General features: G+C 38.6%; 1 protein-coding gene across 6 annotated transcripts in view; it reads right to left on the bottom strand.

The window, feature by feature from the left end:
• znf507 (zinc finger protein 507) overlaps positions 1-15,709 on the bottom strand; it is a 71,150-nt gene that overhangs the window by 10,554 nt on the left and 44,887 nt on the right. The window contains exon 1 of one of the 6 annotated variants that reach the window (XM_077520283.1): positions 1,584-1,689. The exons of the other annotated variants lie outside the window; for them this stretch is intronic. The gene's annotated coding sequence lies outside the window, so the exon portion shown is untranslated. Of the gene's footprint in view, positions 1-1,583; positions 1,690-15,709 lie in introns of those variants that run through there. 6 annotated transcript variants of the gene reach the window in all.

The raw sequence follows: 15,709 nt of genomic DNA, 5'->3' as shown, positions 1-15,709 counted from the left end.
GTAACGCCAACACGTTGGAAGCTGAAGTTGACATAACTCACACTCAATCAGTATTGTGTAAACAGAATGTGTTGTCGAAAATGTGAGTTGCGGTCATGAGAAAATTTGACACAGTTCATGAGTCAATGACAAACGCCAAAAGCCACTCGAGTAGGGAAAAATCTGTAAATAAATTGTTTTTCCATCAAAAAGTCTGTCATTATCTCCTAGGTTTCAAAGTTGATGTGTCACACAAGCAAGTATAGTGCACTGATCGATCGGCCAGCCGATTTATCTTCCCCGATTTCCTTAATTTTGGGGGGTCTGTGATCGTACAATCCCTGAAAAAACAAAACAATCTTTTCCACCGATCTCATCTCCGCAGAGATTTGAAAAAAAGTTTCCTCTTCTGCTGAGAGCCTTTTATTTTTATTTGAGAGAAACCGTGTGCAGTTAAAACTAACTGTTTGCATTATTTTTCACAGATATTGTTCAATGTTTTTCAATTAAACAAGATTGGAACACCGAAGGTGACTGCTTATTATGATAAAAAAAAAAAATGAAATAAAATTAAAAAAATCGGGATCGGCAAAAATTGAGATCAGCAGGTCAGAATTTCTAAATGATCGGGATCGTGTACCTCTAGTATTAGCTTCAAAGGCATTAGTCTGCTTCTTGAAAAAAAATACATTAAAAAAGGTTTCATTTATAGAACATGTTTTGTTTTGGTTTTTAATACCTATATATCATAAATACCTTTGTGTTCAACAAAACAGGCCCAGAGTTCAAACCAAGTAATTCAGCACACGAGTTTGTAAATAATTATTAATTCTCATAATTGTGCTATTTTGGTTTGGTGCTGTGACTTGTGTCAATGTCAAATCTGTGGCCGGGGGAAACACTTAATTCCCACACCTCTATTGATCTTGCAAATAGAGGAGTGGTTGTTTATGATAACGAGTACAACAACCTTGATAAGGAGACGCGGTCACATACACGTGCTTTGATTGACTTCGTCATTTGAAGAGGGAAATGAGCACAAGTCTCCTTCTTTTCATCTTTGTCCAATCCGTCACTTTCTCACTCCTTAATCGCCTTCCTCTTTCCTCACCACTTCTGCTATGCGGAATGACTCACGCGTGTGGAATCCACATTAAGTCATTCATATATTTGACATATGAAAGTTTTGCGTGTTTGGAAGAGCTTGAAGGTTCAATTCGGGGGGCTTCTTTCTTTTTGTGGACGCGAGAGGCCCGGGCAGCCTCCACTAGTGAGCACCTGTTCGGGCACATCTAAAAATATGTCACTCCTTCGTTTTCCATTTGTGGAAATCAAGTTAAAACACAGCCAAAACGTCGAGTAATCCAGCAGGCCGTGACATCTGTGGTGGTGTTAAGTGGCTGGACGGCGTGTTCGTGTCACACAACAAACCACAATAGTGAAATGTGAAGTTAGGGCACGTTAGCATCAGTTAGCTAGGAAGCTAACCAAGCATACAAGCGTGTAAAAAAAAAAAAAAACGCCGGAAAAGCAGTACTTTTTATATCTGGTTAATGTGTAACCAAAACATTACTACACTCACACTTGTAAATTAAATCACTCACCGAGTCGCCGCGCTCTTTGTTGTCCGAACATGCAAGTGCTCAACGTTAGTTTTATTTCCCTGTCATGAAAAGAAGGGGGGAAAAAAAAGTGGCCTCTGTCGCCCACATTGCAAAATGGCGAGGATGGAGCTTGGGTCACGTGACTCGGAGGCTGGAATCAGGTGACCACAAAGCGACCTGGTGATTGGACGGACAGTTGTGCCTTAGGAGGAAGTTTGTAAAATACAAAGTGCTCTTTTCAACGCGATGAAACGGAGCAAATATATACTCTATTCAATTATAGCAATTATACATAATGATAATAATAATAATAATAATAATAATAATAATAATAATAATAATAATAATAATAATAATAATAATAATAATAATAATAATAATAATGATAATAATAATAATAATAAAAATTGTGAACATAAATTATGATTTAATTAAAATAAACATTTACTGTGAACGCAACTTTAGTATTGTTGAAAGCTATTTGATTTTGAATTAATACAGTAGTTGTGCTGATGTTGAATTAATACAATAGTTGTGCTACTGTTGCTTCACTTCAAGGATTTCATTTACATAAATTTTTTGTCCAATCACAAACACACACAAACTGTTCATTCACACATAAATTAAAACCCATTCACTCATAATGACGTAAGCATATGTGAGTCCATTTAAATGAGTAAATGCAACTCTGGTAATGTTAACTGAAAAAGCAGTTGTCCATTCACTCATATGAAATAATGTAAATAATAAATAAATAATGTGCCGTTTTCGGTTGTGGATACAGAGGCCACACTAATCCATTAATTATACAACTAAAAACTTTAAAAATTCAATGGATTGATGGAGTTTAACCGCCTTAGAATAATGTATAAAGCACTTCATGAAATTTACAAATTAAATGAGTGAGTACAAATTAAGAGGAACAGACATTTTTTTTTTCAGATGTTTTTTTTTGTTTGTCCTCCCCAACATCCACACATGATGTAAATCCTTCCGTTTGTCTTTCCTCTCCATCAGCCGGTGGGGGCATTATGAGCAGTCGGTCGCTCATCAGCGTCGCTCATCTAGACGAGGCGACCTCAACGTACCCCCGGTGGGCGCCCGCCCGCCGTCCAATCCCAGCTGACGGCTCATAAAGTTCCCGACCGGCGCTCGCATTAGGGGCCTGCCTGGCCCCCGGCTAGGAAAAAGATGGTGGTGGCCGAAAGCAGCTTATTTCTGTTGCCGTATTAAAGTCATATGTCAGTGCAGCCTATCAGGTCACAATGACGTGCTTGCTTCAGTCCAGCTGGGAAAAAAAAAAAAAAAGTAGACCCAAAAAGGGACTTTTTCTTACATGTGACCAGTATACGCATTCTTGCATGTACGTGACATGGAGATGCACTACGACAAACAAATCAAAAATAAATTGACACGACTTACATCTGACAGTCTTGTGTGAATTATTTTCATTGAAATTTAAGAAAATAATCAATTGGATCCAAGCCCAATTGTGTTGCTGTTTAAATTGTAACCACCAGGTGGCAGTCATGGCCTGCTATCACATGAAGATTGCACTTCAAATGTTCACCTTGGAACGCACTGAGTTGAGTTTGTGCTAATTAAAAAAAAAAAAAAATGACAACGGATTTTCAAATGATCAACATGTTATGAGCCATTTTAATGAAATAATAATTCAACATTTTTCATTTAAAAAATAATACTAATTTAGCATTAAGTGATTAAAATTGCATAAAAATGTATACTTTTTTAAAATTGTATTGTACATGTTATATTGTGCAAATGTAGTAAACGAAAATATGATTCATTAAAACTTAAAAGTCTCCCTATTAATCGTTCTAGCAAGATTTTCATCCATTTAAAAAAGAATGGAAGTATTTTAGTTTAGCTGGAGTAACATGAGATATAATAATAATAATAATAATAATAATAATAATAATAATAATAATAATAATAACATCTTTTTAAGTCACTTCACATTGAATTGGATAAATTATGTTTTGTGATGGAGACTTTTTTTGTGAAAGGTGTCATGATCATACATTATACAACTCTGTTTATTAATCGGTGTTCCTTCATTATTATTATTATTATTGTTATTATTATTATTATTATTATTATTATTATTATTTATTTTTATTTTTTTTACATGTAGCATACGTATATGTGTGAATCTATTTTATTTAAATGGTAGCCCTGGAAAAAAGGGACAATAAAATGAATCTTAAATCAGATCCCACGTGACTCCTTCACGTGACAAAAATGTGAATAAAGTGACACTTACTTCATTTCTTATACAGTATGTTGTAATGATGGAGTGAAGTGTAAGAGGAATATGTGTATGTGTGTGTGTGTGTGCACACGTGCAATAAGAATTACATTTTTTCTGTCATATTGTTCTTTTTTGCAGGCAATAAGACTGGATGTATGACCTCCATCTCGGCACAGGACGAAACAAACGCGTGCGCACGGAGCTCGGGTCATTTTCCTCCCAGTCGCTGCTTTATTGTGGCCGTTGATCTGATTTCACGCCCTCTCCCGTGTGATTTCTCTTTTTTTTTTCAGCCAATCTGGCCGCAGCCGCGTTGAGAAACAAAACAGCAGCAACGACATGGGATGCTCACAATTTTCTTTTTTGTGCTTGACGAGAGGAAAACATCATGTCTTCTTCACCATCTTGTTTTTTTGTTTAAGTCTTCAGAGTGGGAACTGTTTCGCAAATAGGAGTGTGACGATATATCGATATCGTGATAAATCGTGATACTTTGTCTCCCGATAGATTGTCGACACGCCTGCGTAAGTATCACAATAATTGTAGTTAATATACAGCCACTATAGCGGCTCCATTGTTCGTGACTTATTGAGCAATTACTTGGTGGGCCACTAGGGGGAGCGCCTCATAATAGTAGACACAAGTCTTCAGGCGAAGAAGACTCATCAGATTATATTAGTTTTATAATATATACCTATATATATATATATATATATATATATATGTATATATATATATATATATATATATATATATATATATATATATATATATATATATAGATAGATAGATAGATAGATAGATAGATAGATAGATAGATAGATAGATAGATAGATAGATAGATAGATAATCGTTATCGTGTGCAGTATACGTGGTTCCAGTTTGGTAGCAATTGGATAAAAATCGGTTGGATGACTTCTGTCCGAAATGGTCGCTTGGATCCAAAATGGCCGACTTCCTGTGTCTTTTCTGGCATGGCTTTTCTTCACGCGTGCCCACCAAATTTTGTGCTGGGTAAGTGAAAACAGTTGTTGGCAGTTGAACAAAAACGTCTCAGATGAGTTTGGTTTTTGAAGGACTCCTGAAAATGTCACAAAATGATGCAACCCTCCGAACCTATAGAGGGCAGCAAAGTGCAAAATGATGCTCATGCAAAGCTAACCAGTAAAACGACAAAAACATAAAATAAAAATATACTGAGTGCAATTTCTGCAGGAATTGCGTGGGAATGCTGAAAAGCTGCTTTCAGCATTTCCACAATGGAAAAAAAAAAACAAGTTTGTCGATAGCGCTTGTTTAATAATTGCGACACGTGTAAATGCGAGCCAGTGCATAAAAAATAAAGTCAAAGCGACTATTTGTACGTTTAATTGCTTCCTTTTTTAATGACTCAAAAAGTGTAAAACTAATTTATCTGTGCCGTTAATGAGCGTGAATTTGATTGGACGCTTGGCCAGTACATATCCGGAGGTCTTATTACGGAAATAAACAATTATTTATAACAAATCAGACGCCTAATGCATCAAATTAACAACACAATCTCACATTTATGACATTTACTTAAGGTATTCCGCCGCAACGGACGTCTTTTTCTTTTTTTTTGTTTGATGAGTGTGTTGTTGTTTTTATAGGTGGTCGCTTTATGTGCGAGATTAACAGCGGCCGGTGTATTTTTTTCCCTTTTTTTTTTTTTTTTTTTCCTTTTGTGTGATTTACGGTGGCCGTAAAGTGGTGCTTTTTATTGAGCCGGAGCAAATCATGAAATGGTGGACTTTTAAGTGCAATGTTGGTCTCACGTGCCAGGAAATATCACCTCGTAAAAGTCAAAGTTATCTACAAAGTCAACGAGTCAAAAATATTTACATGAAGCCATCCTTTCATGCCTCCCCGCGTTAGCGTTTTGTTGCTAGCTGGATGCTAACGCACAAGAGTTGAAAAAGGCTTGACGACGTCTGCAAGTGGGTCAGAATTGATTCCGGGAATATTCGTCTCCCCCGATCCAGGCTTTCCCACTAAATAACGCTCTTCAACTTTGGTTAGCGATCAATCGAACCCGGGTTAGGAACATTTGACGGACGACTGGGTCGCTCCAGCCAAAGGCGATCAGCGAGACAGGCAGGAAATGAAGCATTTGGCGTGTCGTCTGCTAGGAAAGGGAAGAGAGAGACTTTGGAAGTGCGAGAAAGCAGGAAAGAAAAACAGTTTTAAGGAGAAAGGGCAAAGCTGGAGAATCTGATTCATTTTAATCTTGCATTAAAATATATTTTTTTAAAAAGTATCCCCCACCCCCGATTACTGTTTATTAAAAGGGATACTTGACTCATTGAACCATTTTCAGCAGTGAAAAGTTAATATTTTGTCCAGAATTAATTTGATAAACTCATTATTTGTCATGTATTTGTCATCCATCCATCCATTTTCTTAACCGCTTACTCCTCACAAGGGTCGCTGGGGTGCTGGAGCCTATCCCAGCTGTGTGGAGGTAAATATGGTGCAAAAGTAACTTGTAAAAAAAAAATAAAAATGTAACTGTAGAAAAAAAAGTATAAATTTGTATCTGTAAAAGTCATGATTTGTACCTGCAAAAAAAAAATTTGTACCAGTAAAAAAAAAAAAAAAAAAAATTGTACATAAAAAAATGTGTATGTAAAAAAAATTGACCTGTAAAAATTTTTTTTTGTACCTTTAAAAAAGAAAATGTTTACAAAAAAACAGAAATGTGTACGTAAAAAAAGTACGTAAAAAAAACAAATGTGTACTAAAAAAATGAATTTGTATGTAAAAAAATATATATATAAAAAAAAATTGTGCGTACAAAAATTGTGCGTAAAAAAATCTGTGTATAAAAAAAAATAAAATAAAAAATTACGTTAAAAAAATTGTACCTGTAGAAAAAAAAGTGCGCAAAAAAATGTGTACGTGAAAAAAAAAAGGAAATTATTTTATATTTTTGTTTTGCAGGTTAAAGTTTTTTTGTTTTTTTAATATTGTGCTCCTGAGTTAATGTTGGTATCAGTTTGAATGCATTATTATTTTATGATTTTATGTAATTTTATTTTTCCGTATCACATGGTTTGACATGGTCAGTCAAAAAAATGTCTATAGTTTAATTAAGGATTTAATTTTATTTTTGATTTAGATTTTTTCTTCCTCCTAGGGGGGTTATGACAGAAAAGCACTGATTTAGACCAATATTCATTTATGCACTTCCAAATTTCAAAATGTTTTTAGCCTGCTCTTGTTCTTGGTGGCTCTTATAATAATAATAATAACAATAATAATAATAATAATAATACTGGACTTGAAGCACAAAATCACACGGCAAAAAGCCATTTTTGACCTTTCTGCACTTTGACATGATGACACAAAACCATGAAGCAGATCCCAGGTCAGTTTTTGTATCGCAAAACTAACCGACCAACCAGCAGCGGCGATTGGTAACGTGTGTGTGTGTGTGTGTGTGTGCGCGTGCGTGGTCGCAGGCCAGCATGTATTGTCATGTGTGCTCATCTGTTTTGCGCGCCATGCAGCCGCGGCGGCTGCTGAGCAATGGCCTTAATAGGATCATGAATTCAGTGTGCAGTGGTGGCAACATCGGGACCGCTGCCGTGCGTGTGCGCGTGCGCGTGCGCGGGGAGGCAAGGCGGGGGGTGGGCTGGAGTGCAACGTTGGGGGTTAATACAACGTGATAAATATTTGATTTCTGCTGGGGCTGCTCGTGCAACCTACAGAATGGGAAATGGCTGTAATGCGATTCACAACAGATTGTCCTCCGGGAGGCCCCGACACGGTCTGTGCGCGTGCGCGTGCGCGTGCGCCAAAGCGAGGTGACCGCCTGTGTACAGCCAGGGGAAATAAAGGAACAAATCGGCTTACAAATCAGCGCGCGCGCACGCGCAGACGCGCACACGCCCACAGTTCTGCAGTTTGCAGTTCGGGTTTCGAAGACAGTGATACGGTTTTTGTGCGTGATGGCCTGTGTGGTCGCAACGGAAAGCCTAAAACCTTTTTCACACTGCACTCAACGAACTCATTCATTGTGTACTCGTATCTGCGACAAGGACTGAAGGGCGTGTCCTAATAGGAGAGGGGCTGGTGGAGTGAGTTCAGAGTGTTAACAGCAATCGGCCAATCAGCAGGAAAGGTCTCCGTCTTACTTCCTGGTTGGCTGCTATGCAAGCACTTCCAAATATGGGCACGCTTCGAAATTGTCCTTCAGCGCTGCCTTCAAAGTTGCAATGAGATCCTTCCTTGCTACTTACATTCATCCTAGTTTCTTTACTTTCTTTCTTCATCCTTTTTTCCTTCCTTCCTTCCTCCTTCCCTTTGTTTTCATCCATCATTCCTTTCTTTCTTCGTTTATTTCTTCATTCTTTGCCTTTCCTTCCTTTCTTCCGTCATCCTTTTTTCTTTTTCCTCGATATTTTTCCTTTGTCTTTTTCTTTCTTTCTTTCTTTCTTTCTTTCTTTCTTTCTTTCTTTCTTTGCTTCCTTCTTTCAACCCTTCTTTCCCTCCATTTTTTGCCATCTTCCTTCCTTCCATTCTTCCTCTCATCCCTCGCTTTATTCTTTGCTCCCTTTGTCTGACCATGTGTCCTTCCTTCCTTCCTTCTTTCCTTCCTTCCTTCATTTCTATCCTTGCTTCCTTCTTTCAACCCTTCTTTTCTTCCTTTCTCCTATTTTTTCCACTTCCTCCTTTTTCCTCCTTCCTTCCTTCCTTCCTTCCTTCCTTCCTTCCTTCCTTCCTTCCATCCTTCATCATCCTTTTTTCTTTTTCCTCGATATTTTTCCTTTGTCTCTTTCTTCTATCGTTCCTTCACTTATCTCATTACTTTATCCTTTCTTTCTTTCTTTCTTTCTTTCTTTCTTTCTTTCTTTCTTTCTTTCTTTCTTTCTTTCTTTCTTTCTTGCTTCCTTCTTTCAATCCTTCCTTCCTTCCTTCCTGTCATCCCTCACTTATTTCCTTGCCTCCTTTGTCTGACCTTGTGTCCTTTCCTCCCTCCCTCCCTTTGTCTTTGCTTCCCTCTTTCCCTCCTTCCTTCCTTCTCGCCAGTATCTTCCCCTCCTCACTCGCCCGCTTGCTACCTTTCGGCATTCCTCCCTTGCTTCCTTCATCCATCCTTACTTCTTCCCTTCATTCCTCCCATTCTTCGAATTCAAATTTGAACTTCCCGCGACTCTTGCGCTGCCTTTTGCGTCAATCTTTTTGCGATGGAGACTCGCTACGTTAGCGTCTCATGCTAGCTGCCAACTGGCTAGCTGCCAGGTGCTCGTCACTTGTAATCAAAAGTGAGCATATTTGATGTTGGACGTTATTTTGGTCATAATGCTCCCTTGTAAATGTCGAGTTTTTGACGGTTATCCCGCCACCGGCGGTCAAGACGGTCACGCGCGTTTACGTCGGAGATGATTGATGACGCATTAGCTCGTTACGCTATTAGCCTTGTTTATGACATCTCTATGTGCGCTAAACATAGCCATAAACACTCCATTAGCCGCTCGGTGCAAAAGAGAAAAAAACAAAACACACACACAACCTAAGTAGCCTTAGTGGCCGAGCTTATGATTTAGTGCACGCAATAAGGAGAGTGTGTGCGTGCGCGATGAAATATGCATTTGATATTTGGAGGTGCGCAGGTGGGCGGGGTCGGTGGGTCAGCAGGGCGTCCGGACTTTTTATGTGACAAGAGCACAATGAATGCTCCAATAAGCCACTGTTGCAGGGCGGGAAACGTGCGAAATGTTGCAAATTACGGAGGCCATTTCGGCGCCATCGGCCATCTTCCGACCACATCTTGCACTGACCGCCGATGCACACACGTCCGACACCTGTGCAGGTGCGCTACTCATAAAAGTCCATTTATAGCTTATAGCTGTCAAAATGATAATAAAATGGGAGGTTATAACAAAAAAATAAACAAATGCACTACCTGGATTTAAACTGCACGAATACCTATAAAAATAAAACACATTCAGAAAATATTGAATTTGCAAATTAGCATTTAGCTTGACTGTAATTGCAGGTGTCACTACGATACAGTGGACCCCACATATTTTTTTTGGTTCAATACCCACAGATTCATTTATTCATGAATTTTTCTCCAATATTTTGATCTTTTTTAAATATTTTTGGGGAGTGGGAAAAAAAACATGTTTTTCATGGAAAAAGCTTATTAACCCGCTTATTCAATAATTTCTTTGGTTAAAAAAAAAAATACATTATAAATGTCAGTCAATTATTTGATAATATATAGATACTGTATACACATACATACAGTATATAGTAGACTATATTAATAAATATATATAGAAATATATAGATATTAAGCAAACATGTTTGTTTTTTTAACACTAGCATCAATCTTGCTTTCGGCTCTCACAATAACAAGCACACGATACGTGAATAATAGCTCCAAATACAGACTGAAATCAAATACTATTTTTGTAGCTTACAGTAGGTGACAAATGGCGTCAGGTGTGCAGCCACTGCTAATTAAGATTAAAATGATTTCATTTCTTTTTTTTTTCTCTCGGTGTAATCGTAAAGTTTAATTTGTCAGTGGGAGACGAGCAAAAGGGCAGCCCGAGTTCTCCTTTAATTGGCCTCAAGCAGACGGACGCTAACAACTATACTGCAAGTCAGTCACTAATAAGAACCGGACTTTTATTTAGTGCAGAAGAAGCTCGACCCAGATATTAATACTGTAGTTATGAAAGCTTATTTAAAAACACCAGAAGAGTCATCGGTGACATTAAAGCGGATTTCAATGCTCTGTTTTGTCTCGGTGTGAAAATTAAGTGGGGACTTGAAATTAAGACTTCAACACTCAAGACAAAAAAATATATCTATAATGGAATTTTTTAATTACATTGTTTTAAAGAGTTGACTTTTTCTTCAAATTGAATTTGTGGGATTATAGTTTTGGAATATGTATTGTCAGAAGAGTTCCTTACATTGGAAACATTACACAAACACTTTGGTTCTTCTTGAAAATCTACATTTTTTTTTTAAATAAATAAATTTTAGTCAAATCTTATTGATTTTCAAAGGCGGTTTCAATAACAATATAAAATATTTACCCCTTTGAAAAATAAATACAAGCGATATTTGACTTAAATATTAGTGTCTGGTTTTCTACACATGAAAAAATAGTTCAAAGAGGAAAATAAGTAAAAATGCTAAATTATTGCAAGAAAATTCATTATAAAGCGAGTGCAAAATGAAAGATTTTAATGCAAATAAAATTATTATTGATAATTTCCTGCCAACAAATTGAAATGTGTTATTAAAAAACAAAACAAAAAAACTAACTAAATTATAGAAAAATATTTAATAAATGGGAGGAGAAGGATATTTAAATAAAAAAAAAATTGATATTGCAAGCGGGAAAATGTTTCCAAATGAGGGGAAAAAAAGTGAAACATAAAATTGAAAAATGTGGCACATTCATGCAAATTTAATTTAATTAGTTTCATAAAATAAAATTACAAATCCTAGAAAAAGAGGAAAAAAATTACTATTTCACACATTCGTTCCAAATAATATTTAAAAAAATAATATTTAGAAAAAAGCCTTTCAAATGAACTAACATTTATTGCTGACGTTTACATGCTGACCGACTTGTTATTCACTTCCTTAGTAAACACAGTCAGCTTAGTCAGCAAAGTGTAAATGATTTATGTTGTTAATCCTGTTTTTCTTTTTAATCTTTTGTTGTTTCTCTTGATAAAGGTTTATCCCCCTGTATTCCCTGCAGTATTCATTTTCCCGCTCCTCCCATGTCTTACATTTAATTGCTCCCTGTTTGCATTCTTCACCGACTTCCACGCTTGACATTCTGCCCACTTTTTGCGCATCTTCCTCATCTCGGACCAGATTGAATGATACCAGGATCATACTTTTGATGCTGCACTGCTAAATGCAGCCTAGAGATGGCGCTGTTAGCCACAAAAGTCAAGGAAGGCCCTCGTCCGACTAACGATAACCAAGTGATGATTACATTTTTCTTCCCCATATATGACACAAAATAGGATCTTATTTATCTCGTGCTAATAATAGTAATGTAAGAAATGTGTTAAATTGTATGGAAAATGATTCTAACATATCCTGAATGAGCAGAACCGTTTGAAAGGTTTGAATCAGGTGCGAAATGTGAAAGTAAGGAGGTCGATATGTAAAATGCCAAATGCTGAAGAAGCTGGGAAAAAAGGGTTTACATGAAAAAAAAAAAAGTGAATATTTTCTGATTTCAATGGTTTGAACCAGTAGAGGAATGTAGAAGGATGACAACTTGGGGAATAATTAAAAGATTTTGTTTGTTTGTTTGTGCAAGAGGGAGGTCAATAAATAAAATGTATGTATTTAGTTGGGGGAATGATATCAAGTAAAATGTGAAATACTGAAGAGTGCTTCAATTGTGGGAATGCATCAGCATGAATATGTTATTACGATTTTTATTCTCCACACTTTTTTTTTTTTTTTCTCACGGGCAAGGCGAATTTGTGGGAAATATAGAAACTTGGGGAATATCTACAATTGGTTCCCTATACTGGTTAAAAAATAAAAAAGAAACACGTGAGAATAATATCATTGACAAGCATGAAGTATGTTCTGTGTTGTGAACAAGAGATTCATCAGCATGCGGCGTGCATGTGTGCGTGCGTGCGTGTGTGCGTGTTCCGGCGGCCATTTTACCTGCGCCGATAAGAAACCGTTTGCATATTCATACGAGGCGGCGGAGATAAGAACGATAATTGGGGAATGATGGAGAGCGACCAGGCGCACGAGTGGACCGGTCGCGACCCAGCATGCTTTGCTGCATTCATTGAGTGAATTGGAGTTGGGGGGGGGCTTGTGGGCGGAGCTACAAAGTCTGCTTATTGGGGAAGTCGAGCTTTCAGAGAAACGGCAAAAAAATAAAAATAAAAAATCAAGCACAGGAAATACATTTGGAAAAGCCTAACGGCAGCAATAAATCTGGAAAGCAATCAAACACGACAGAAAAGCCTCACTGTAGCGATCCTGAAAACCCCAAACACTAAAACGTATAAAAAGTCTGCACACCCTTGTTCAAATCTCAGGTTTTTGGGGGGGGAAATAGACGACAAAAAAAAATGTTTACAAATTTTTCCACTATTAATGTGACCTATAACTCACTTGAGTGAAAAACACAAAACATACCATAGCCCAGTTGCATAAGTATGCACACCCTCAAACAACGCTTCAAACAACTTCTGATGGGATACGTTCACTCATCCACAAATGCTGCTCATCCACAAAAGCTCTCTGTTCCAACCAAAACAGCTTCAAATAAAGTTTAGTTGTTCTAGTAGGCTTTTCCTGACATTTTTTTTGGCTTTCTAACAAGACTGAGGGTTTTGTGCTGTTTGAAACTGTTCGTAATTCGCTCCAATTTGATACAAGCCGATATTGAAAAGCAGCCCACAATAAAATTATGATGTTCTAGCAGGCTTTTCCTGACATCCCCCCCCCAGCAAAAACCTGTAAGTACGGAATTCTTTTGGTGATGACCAGTCCTGGACACACACGCACACATGCTCCAGACCAAAATCAAGCGCAAAAACGGGTGCACAAAAATAGTATGAGCAGTATTTGTGCATGCGTCGTCTACAAAATACATCCAATAATGTCTGCTTGTGTGTGTGCGTGTGCGTGCATGCGTGGACACTTGAATAAAGTGTGCCTGCATCTTGGGTTCATCATGCCGTGTTTTGTCTTTTACCGAGTGTCCGTGAATGCAGCAGTATACTGACATATCGCGCCCGCTTTCATGTTTGTGTGTGTGTGCGATGCCATTGTTTGGCCTCCGGGGGTTTCATTAAGGCCCAGTGTCCAGAGGTAAAAAGTCATTCATCTCCCCTGTTGTGAAGTGGCAGCTCCCGCGTACCCACACACATGCGCACACCCGCGCACACACATAGACAGTGCTTTAATTCCTCTTTTATCCACTTCCCTCTCTTTCTCACTGCATTGTCTGCTCTTCCCTTCACACAAAAGCACGAAGGTTTGAGCAAAAAAGAAAAAAGAAAAAAAAAAGGCATAAAAAGAAGTCCAAAGAGGAGTGTTTGATGTAGCGACGCGGCGACCGGTCTTAATGAATCCTTCACCAGCAGCGACTCATCTTCACCCCCCCCCCCTCTTTTTTTTTTTCCATTAATTAGAGCTGTCAAAAGCTAAGTATCTGGCCGTGTCGCTATCTTTGTATTTGCCTCCTTCAAGTGTCAGAGTGGGATAGCGTTAATTAAAAAGATATCAGATGATGAAGCCCCCCCCCCGAGCACCTCTCTTCCATGCAGTCAACATGTCACATTTTGGGGGCTCGGCCAGAGTCAGGGTCTCTCGCTGCCTTTTGTCCGGACCCGAGGCAAGCAAGCGCACGCTTGATAACAGATGAATTTTGGAAAAGCAATTTTTTTTTGGGGGGGGGGGTTTAATTGAGCCTGAGCTTCATGCAAGTGAGGAGAACTTCACAAGGTTTTCCGGGTTTGAACTTGCAGATCTTTGCTGACAAAGCGCTGACTTCAACACGCTACACTTCCTGTGTGTGCGTGTGCGTGTGCGTGGAGACCAGCAAAAACTGCATTATCGTTGTGTGTCTCCCAGTTTTGTGTATGCGCCATGGGAGGGTTAGACATGCATGCAACATCTCAAGTAACATAACTGAGCATAGAAACATGGAGACTGTGTCGTTTCTAAACCCTAACCTTGGAAAATCCCAACCCCGGAAGAACGTGACCTTGGAAAACTCTAAACCCGGAAACTGCAAACTCTGGAAAAAGCCCTACCAATGGAAATGTCACGATTTGTGGAGTATGGATGTGGTGGACGGACCCCATGGCAGAGACACATGACGGAGAGAGGAACGTGAGAACCGGACCACGGACGACTCGGCAAGACGAATGGAGAACTTGACGGGAGACCAACAAACACGGGTTTTCCAAAATTTGACGACACCAAGACCAAGACCAAGACCAAGATCAAGACCAAGATCAAGACCAAGACCAAGATCAAGATCAAGACCAAGACCAAGACCAATACCAATACCAATACCAATATCAATATCAATATCAATATCAATACCAATACAAAGACCAAGATCAAGACCAAGACCAAGACCAAGACCAAGACCAAGATCAAGACCAAGACCAAGACCAAGACCAATACCAATATCAATATCAATATCAATATCAATATCAATACCAATACAAAGACCAAGATCAAGACCAAGACCAAGACCAAGACCAAGATCAAGACCAAGACCAAGACCAAGACCAAGACCAATACCAATATCAATATCAATATCAATACCAATACAAAGACCAAGACCAAGACCAAGATCAAGACCAAGACCAAGACCAAGACCAACACCAACACCAATACCAAGATCAAGACCAAGACCAAGACCAAGACCAATACCAAGACCAAGACCAAGACCAAGACCAAGACCAAGATCAAGACCAAGACCAAGATCAAGACCAAGACCAAGACCAAGACCAAGACCAAGACCAAGATCAAGACCAAGACCAAGATCAAGACCAAGACCAATACCAAGACCAAGACCAAGACCAAGACCAAGACCAAGACCAAGACCAAGACCAAGACCAAGACCAAGACCAATACCAAGACCAAGACCAAGACCAAGACCAAGACCAAGACCAAGACCAAGACCAAGACCAAGCCTAACAGAACTATGCTCCCACACCGAGTGAACAAGCACCACAGACTAAATACCCACACGAACAAGACACACCTGGAAGACACAATAGGCTGAAGGTACTGATTGGCTCCACATACTGGGAAGGGAAGACACACACAGGTGTGCGAGGTTAACTAT

This window comes from Festucalex cinctus, chromosome 4 (assembly GCF_051991245.1).
Source record: "Festucalex cinctus isolate MCC-2025b chromosome 4, RoL_Fcin_1.0, whole genome shotgun sequence".
Taxonomy (NCBI): Eukaryota; Metazoa; Chordata; class Actinopteri; order Syngnathiformes; family Syngnathidae; genus Festucalex; species Festucalex cinctus.
The sequence above is the reverse complement of the archived record's forward strand: the minus strand, read 5'-3'. Positions and strand labels throughout refer to the sequence as shown.